Source organism: Tympanuchus pallidicinctus, unplaced genomic scaffold, assembly GCF_026119805.1.
Source record: "Tympanuchus pallidicinctus isolate F22 unplaced genomic scaffold, pur_lepc_1.0 scaffold16, whole genome shotgun sequence".
Lineage (NCBI taxonomy): Eukaryota > Metazoa > Chordata > Aves > Galliformes > Phasianidae > Tympanuchus > Tympanuchus pallidicinctus.
The window spans coordinates 3820192-3828649 of NW_026294679.1; the positions used below are offsets into that span (position 1 = coordinate 3820192).

Below are 8458 nucleotides of genomic sequence, written 5' to 3' on the forward strand. Positions count from 1 at the left end.
GCTTTGTAGAGCTCTCTCTCCATAGAGGAGTTTTCCTCATGTTCCATTGACAAGGATTCTGAAAATTGTCAGATATGTCCAGAAAGCTCAGCATCAAGTGCTCATCCTACATGTGGAGCACACGCTATATATCCATGGTGCACTGCTATTTCTGTCTAGAATTAAAGCTGCATAACATGTAGGGCCCCATGACATTCTGAACATTTGGCTTCTTGCTCTCTTTGTTAGAAATGGCCAAGAAATACCACAGATACTCTTGTTTGGGTTGGATTGGTTTAGTTTGGTTGGTTTTTTTTTAATTTGCTTTGTTGTTGTATAATTAATGGAAAGTAATCTAAGAACGTGCTTGCAGGTTACTTGAAATGTGCGTGGATTTAAACCAATTCTTGCCTGTGGTTTTCATTACTATCACTAAAGGGAGAAGGTTTTCAATAACGCCCACTTTTAAACTGCCAGTTGTGCAGTTCCACCTCCATACTGAGTTAGAATTTGCTGACGCAAAGCCACAGCCCATTCTCACACAGCACTGCGTCCCCTGGCAGGCACAGCACCATCTCCCTCACCAATGCAAGAAGTGCAGTTGGGGATAGTTATCTATAGATGGCAATCTTCTTCTTAGCAGAGAGCTGAGGTGAAACCCATCTGCTGCTCTTCTGGAATTAAAAATAAAGCACCGTTATGTACAGATATAGATGAGTACAGAAAAGCAGTCCTTTACAGTGGGATTGTACAGGATGCATTGCAACTGGGCTTCAGGCTTGTATTCAGCCTGGAGGTGCTGCTTTACAATTAAAAAATATTTTAATACAATTAAAAATATTTTATAAACATTGGAATTTATTAATGTCTGCTCAACTGCCCAGCTATGATAACATGTGAAAGGCTGCACTGAGTTCTGCACTGAAGGGAAGAGCATCGGCTTTGTGTGTTATGGCAGAATATTGTGCCTCACACTTCACACTTTTTTATAAAAAACACACCAATTATGCTATTTTTGTTTTCTTTAAATCTATATTCCTTATGGTCCTGTTAGATAGTTAGGACTATTTCTCTGGAAGGCGTGGTGGAGAACTAAAGAGTGCTCCGGCATTCACTCTTCTGCTCCTCAGATTAAGGCTATTTAAGAGAAAATGGAGGGAACAATACAGAAAGAGTGTCCAAGGAGGGGATGTTTTGCACCTCTGTGGGGATCAAACACCATAGAATGGATGGTGATTATCCTAAACCTTGAGTGTCCAAATTTTTGGCTCCATCACATTGAGTGAAGAGAAATCGTCTTTGCCTACATGTAAAATATACAGTGTAGTATATTATATAAATATATACATATATATTTAAGAAAACATAGAAAAAAAGAGAGCAATAAGGACTTAGAACTAGCAGCTTGGGCACATATGTTCTACACCCACTCCATTTGCTCAAGAAAAGAGTGAATGTTTTCAACATGTCTACATGAAGACCATAAGCAGTTGGCAATCACTGTGGACTCGGTGGGGAAAGCTAGTTGGTGTTTAACCAAGGCACCTGTTCTCAAGGGGGTCTACAAAGAGAGACACTGAGCCAACTGCCACAAGTACCACACTCAAGGGATAATATTGAGGAATTAATGTTATATCAAAGGCTATGCTGCAGCATTAATATGTTTAATAGACACATCACATGCACCTCAAAGAGATTTTGATATGTATTTGAGATTGCTATGGCCTTCATTTAGTTCTGTCCCTGTGCTAACACTGATAGATATCAAATAACCTCTGCTGACAATGGTACTGTGTTATTGCTGGAAGCACCTTCCAATGAAGCCCCCTTTGGCTGGGAGTCTGAGGATACAAAATATTGATGCTGTCAGTTATCCAGAAGCTGAGTAATTAAATACACAAAAGTCTGGGCAGATACAAAGTTCTCACACACGGTAAAGCTGGCAGAGGCAAGACTCAAAGCACAAAAAGCCCCTTTGCTCCAAGTGCACGGCAGTTTCAACTCGCTCTACGCAAATTGTGATGCTCTGCTGTCTGTTTTGAAGCAAGTCCCAGAGAAGTCCCTCTGCGTTGAATTCACCAGTGAGCACTTGCTGGGCCCACTTCTGATAAGTTACAAAATCTAAAACTCCTCGTTAAATGCCAGATAATTTGACTGCCCTGAGGGCAGGATGGGTGAATGGGATATGTGAGCTTGAGTCCAGTTTCTTATAATTAACGAGGTCTGAATAAGCAGAACCAATCCAGCCCGAGCGCGAATAAAATTACTACACCCAGCAAAGTTCAAACAAGGAATATGTGAACTGTAAAGTAGTTAAGCACAAATCAAGATGCTGAGTTTCTGCAGCAACTGTTCTGAGCTCTGAAATCTGGAGCTTAGTACATCTCTTTTTTCCCCAAAGGCTTAAGATTTAGAGAATACCAACTTTCCAGGGCCCCAATTCCAAAAGGTTTATGAAATGCTTAATTTTGGGGGACCTAAATAGTTATGTCAGTTCTCATTTCTACATGGAGAAATCATCCGCATTTTTATTTCATATTTATTGGTCAAGGGAAATTTCACTTCTTGCAGCTTTTTATTTTTTTCCTGGTGTTCAAGCATTGACATGAGGTATAATTACATCTCAGAAAAAAAATATATTGAACTAGAATAGGGGATTCAAAGGAGGCTTTCTGTAACCTGCAGTTAAATTAACGTGTTGTCAGAAAGCAGAAATATTGGTTGAGCCTTTGCTCAGGGGAAAAGCCAAAAGTAACACAAGCGCATCTTTAAAGTAGTCACATTTTCTCTGAAAAGCTGTTTCTCAGGAGACTGTGGTCAACTTCAAGGGTGCCTTTATCAGACATTCCAGGGGAAAAAAACAGGAAGAAGAGCTGAGTGCTGCAGGTAACACAATAGGGGTCTGCAGCAGTCACAGGAGTATCAGTTACGATAAACCAAGCTGTGCAACAAGGAGATTAAGACGTGGATTACCGACCACTTACTATGTGACATAAAGAAAAGAATAGCTTCAGATGCCAGTTTGACTTAATCTGGTACTGGCGTTCTTTCCTGGAAAGGATTAATGGGCACGGTGGTTTTTTTTTCTGCTGAGGCATTTTTAAAGGGTTTGTGATAATAAAGATTGAGAGGAGCAACAAGTAATGACAGAATCTTCAGCATGAACTATTAAGGGATTTGATAACTAATTAGCCATTTCTGAGTCAAACCAAGCGGCCATCAGCTGCGTGCCTTGCTTAATTAAGGAAACATTGTATTCCGATGGAAATTAGCTGTGGTGTGATATGGGGCCTTGAATCAATTTCTGTAAACGTGAATACAGCTCAAAATGCACATTGATTGTAAGTGTGGGTGTATGAGAGTTGTTCATAGAATGGCCTGGGTTGGAAACATCCAGAATGATCATCTGGTTTCAACCCCCCCCTGTTGTGAGCAGGGTCGCCAACCAGCAAACCAGGCTGTCCAGAGCCACATCCAGCCTGGCCTTGAATGCCTCCAAGGATGGGGCATCCACATTTTCCTTTTGTGTGGGTTGGTGATGCTGTCATGCTTTCCAGGCATTCCTCTCCAATCTTCCACTCTTCTCTCTGACATGATCTTCATGCAGATACACAGTGTAACTGAAACACCCCACTGCTTCCTTTCTCTTCCTGTTGTGTATTTTTACAGCTTACATCCTGAGAAAATAAGAATTGCCAAAGAGTGAGTGGTCCGCGTGGCATTTTCCAGCCAAGACTGAGAAGCACACAAGCAGGGACACCAGCTGCAGAGAGTCTTCCTGCTAACACACCTTTAAACGGTGTATAAAGAAGAACATTTACAAGTGGAGAGAGGAAAATAAAGAGGGAAGGGGAAGAGGTGAGAGTCTTACAGGTGCTCATTCAAAATCTCAGACATGGCTCCAAGCAGCTCAGCTAACACCAAGGGGTGCAGCTCCAGGACCAGAACACCAGGGTACTCATCCGTTGGAACAAGTCCCATTCCCATGGCTCTTCCTTCTTTCAATCTGCTGATATATCCTCTTAACTGATGAAAGGTGGCATTTTTCTCTAAATTGAACCTTCTCCAGTCAGTTTAATATTGCTCTTCGCTGTACATCAATGTAAGTTAGTACATCATTCCACATTTACTTGAATTAAAAAAAAAAAAAAATCTATTTGATTTTTTTGTGAAGTAAAACCAATGAGTAGGTTTACTTATAAATTCGTTTCTGAGTTTTAGTCCATCATAAATTCCAAGCGCTGCTGCAAAAGAAAACCACCTTTATTTAAATACAAGCCAGTAAGCGAACATCAAAGAGAACACTTAGAGAAACCTTCCTCTATTGGTACCTGCAATACAGAGATTTTATACAGCTCAGGTACTCTGTGTTCATGCCCACCCTCAGCTATGTATTTGGGACTCCTGTCCATCCACTGCAGTTCACTCACATTCCAGAGCAACTGACTATCGCTGGCTGCTCCATAGGTTTCCTCATTGCTTTTTTTCCAGTGATGAAAATGGGCAAAATAGTGACAGCATCCCCAGCTTAAGTTCCTATCTTGGCTTTCACCCAGTTTCAGCCTGTAGAAATCAAAAGTCTAAGAACACATTAATCAGATGTCTCAACAAAGAAAACCTAGGCTTGAAACCTTGTAAGCCTTCAGATGCATTTTTCTGACCAGAAAGATGCATTTGTAGAGGTTGGGTTGCAGGTGATGCCATGTGGGACCAGCCTGGGTCTACTGGGATCAACTGAAAAACAATCATTAACTTCCACAGATTTTGATTAGCCATTGGATAGGATGAGTAAAGTTACACTAGTCCTAGAAATACTTCCTTCTAGTCTGTTTCCAGTTATTTCCATCCTAATTTAAAATTATTTTCTATCATAAAAAAAAAAAAAAAACAGAAAATCTTATTTTGAAGTGTTACAATCACAAAGATCTGCACAGTGGAAAGGTAATACAGGAGTGTAACAGCAAAGGGACTAGTATGAATAGAGCGTTATAAAGGAAAAGTGCTCACCCAACTCAGAAGATCTAGACTTGTGAGGAAAACAACACAAGGGAGAAATCCCCAACAGGAGATCACTCCCCACTGCCATTCAGCCCTTAAATAAGGTCTAAGAGAGGTGCAGCCAGGCTCCATCCCTTCTGGTCACACAGCTGAATTGCCTTCACCTGTCCTCCCAGGGCTGACTGGGCCCTTTCCCCAGGTGCTCAATCAGTGGTTCAGGCTGTGACTCAATAGTTACCATATGTGAGGCATACAAAAGATCTATCCTCATTTTCCATAATGCATAAATATCTCTCCTTTCAGCTCTCTGCTACACTGTATGTCTGCTTGCTGGAAGATTAAGTGTTAAATGCTGTTTAATTTTTGAAATACAAAATAGAGATGAGCTTCGTTTAATTCTGACTATCAGAAATATTCTCAACCTGAAGGCAAAACACAAGAAGACTTCTTTGCAAAGCAGATTTCAACTGTGGGCATTTGTGGCTCAGCTAAGAAACTTCTTGTCATCCCAGAAACCAAATTCCTAACAGACATGCTCAGCCATAAACACAGAAAGGGTCCTGCTGCCTGAAATTCCAGTCATAAAAAAGGATGACTCTCAGTTGTTTCTCACTATACTTCGCTTACTTGGGCAGGGTGCATTCTCCTCACTCAAATTTCACATTTAAAATGTCTTTCTCCACAGGTTAGGAGTTGTCAGGGCAAATCCTTAGCAATGATGAGTTCGAAGGCTACTATTTTACACTATCTAAAGATCATGCCCAGCAAATACATAGTGATGCTAACAGGCAATGGAATAAATATATTCTCAAACCTGAAAGCCTGGAGAACAGTTATGCGTTCATATTTAAATGTGTAGTCTTTAGGTTTAAAGCTTGCATTTCTTTCACAACATAATTTTTTGCTAAAACCATTTCCTAGGAACTCTTTTGATTTTTAGTGAAAGGTAAAAGAGCTCAACTTTCTTCAGTTACAGCTGGAGTACCTTAAAATTAACTAGTTGAAACTGCTTTGATTATAACAGTGGTTACATGATGTCAAATTTTAGAAGCAAAGGCGTTTTAACACCTGTGTCAAGGACAACTCTTGGGCATTAGAGCAGTTTCTAAGGGGAAGTAATCTGTTCAACCTATCCACACACATCTACACCTGCACAATGGCTGAGCTTATTCACACTGGTCCATCCATATGGAGTAATGGAGGGAAGGAGCATCAGTGAGGAGATGCTTGTATGTCCACTCACGTGGTCACTGCAGTGCCAGATGAACTGCTCCTGAGTTCACCCTAACCACATACTTTGCCTTAGGGAGCTTATGGCCGACTGCAGGAGATGGGAACTGCCCCAGCAGGATGGAGATAGCATGGGAGATCTGCCACTCATCTCTGTGCCACTGTACGATTTGTAAATAACACAACCAAAGGCTGGGTTTTTTTTTCTCCTACCCGCTACACAGGTGGTTGGATTTTCACCAGACCATTTATGATCAAAATTAAAACCTGCAATTTGGTCAGTTCATAAATATGCTCCACCACACTCCACTGTGACCTTTAGAAATGCCAGTGTTAACTGGAGCACTCAGGGACATCTGAAGGATATTTGTTTTCATGGGCCAACGTGCAAAAGAGCTCGCCTTCATTTTTAGCATTTTCCCGAATATACACATGCGAACCAGCCCAGATCTCATCACATGTAATTGAAAATGTACAGTTTTGTGCTTCCATGCTGAAGGGAACAAGCCAAACAACAAGCTCCTGTTCGGGGCCGATTCGGAGAGCAGCTCGGCGGTGTCTCGCTGGCTGCTCACTAACAAACCCTCCATTCATTGCAGTTCCGTGCAGCTGAGCTGTTTCCACCTGAGCCAGCGTTACAGACCTTTAATCAAACAAATGTACAAGGAAGCTCAACTACTTAACTGCTGTGCTTGTTCTGCGGGCTGAGATAGCCAAATACAACAGAAAGAATTTTACCCCGCTTGAGACGAGTGCATTTCCTTGCCGTTGTTCCCAACAAAGGGCAGCAGGTACAAATGGCCCACTATCTGTGTCACTGAGAAGTGGAGAGCAATTTGTTTCTATTAAACAGGATGCTTCTATTTTTTATTCCGTTGGCTTAGCCTCTCTGCAGCCTGTGCCAATCATGGTTTTAATCTGAACTGCCCTTGACCGTTCCTGCTATGTCACAGAAGAATTCTCTCTTTCCACCAACCCACCCCCTCCCTTCCCCGTCGTCTTGTACAGGTAATTGTGAGAAAGCAAGTGAAAGCCCTGGGGTATTGGATTCAAAACACAATCCTGCCATTCTCAGGAGCGCACAAAGAATAAACTTGAATGCGACATTGAGTCCTTGCAGACTGCACCTGCTGGTGAGCTCCAGTTCATGGTGGGGTCACTGCAGGCCCCATTGCTCTGGTGGCAGGAGAGCTCCTATGTTTTTGGTTCACAGTGAGATTAGATCTACAATGTTTGACCCGTCTAATTTATTTTTTGTTTGATGAAGCAAGGAGAGCCCAGCGCACTGTTGAATGCCTTCCTACTTCTTCCCTGGAGAATGCTGCTGGTGTCTTTCCCTTGACGTGGTGGCATTTGGAAAGGCTGTAGATCGGAGTTGACATAATTTAATGTTGTATCCATGTACGACACAAAACTTTTCTGTCTCTACAGATTGATCTGCGTCTTCTTTCCATGGGAGTGTAAGAGGAAAGGCCCGCAGAACTATCCCAGGTGCAAGTTCTGTTTCATGTGTTTGGGTTTCTGTGGGTTTCAGTTTGGGTTGTCTTTCATATAACTTCCTTTGGATTTGGAACCTGTCCTTAGCGCTGCTAAGAGGGACTTTGCTCACTTCTGTTTCATTACCCTCTCTGAATTTCACGATGTCCATGCTTTGTTGCTGGGATCCATGGATCCACTTTAATGACATTTCTGTGATATTTTCCGGCCTCCTTGCACCCGTAGCTGACTGGTTTTCTTCTGTTGACATCCATCAGATAAACTTCCTAAACAATTTCACAGGCTAACACTGTAATGTAAATACATTTGAGTGCTCAGGCTTCGCAGGTTTGAGGCATTCACTGCTCCCTTTTGGAAGCAGAACATGTAACAGAATTAAGAACTGCATTTTGACTAAACACCAAAAAATTCCAATGTTTTTCATTTTGGTCTGGAAGTCTCATAACAAAACAAATCTCCTGGCTGTAAGCCCCCAGGAAACTGGAATTGCAGCTACTCTTTCTGCACCGTATTATATCTGATGCTGAGATAAAATCAGAGGCCTCTGACATAAAATCAGGCTTTTGTGAAGGGCTGCTGTTAAACAACTTCTTACCTTTAAAAATACTGTGGAAGGAGATGTTCCCATCTGAACTTCTTAGGGAAAAATTCAGGTTCGTTATAATTTTTTCAGAGTATTTTTGTCTATCCCTAAGGCAAGAGATAAATGAAGTGTGATAGTCCTTTGGAGAGCTTAGGAACTATTTGTGGTGAA

At 41.7% G+C, this 8458-nt stretch overlaps 1 long non-coding RNA gene across 2 annotated transcripts; it reads right to left on the reverse strand.

Annotated features, from left to right (window-relative positions):
• Positions 1 to 1820: 1820 nt before the first annotated feature.
• Positions 1821 to 5061, reverse strand: LOC128077726 (uncharacterized). 2 transcript variants are annotated; one of them, XR_008205145.1, is made up of 3 exons: positions 4987 to 5061; positions 3851 to 4108; positions 1821 to 3656 (listed from the first exon to the last, which is right to left on the reverse strand). It is a non-coding gene; the product is annotated as an uncharacterized LOC128077726 (long non-coding RNA). The 2 variants fall into 2 exon arrangements; XR_008205144.1 differs by having other exon boundaries at positions 3851 to 4069; positions 4987 to 5032.
• Between the last annotated feature and the right edge of the window lie 3397 nt (positions 5062 to 8458).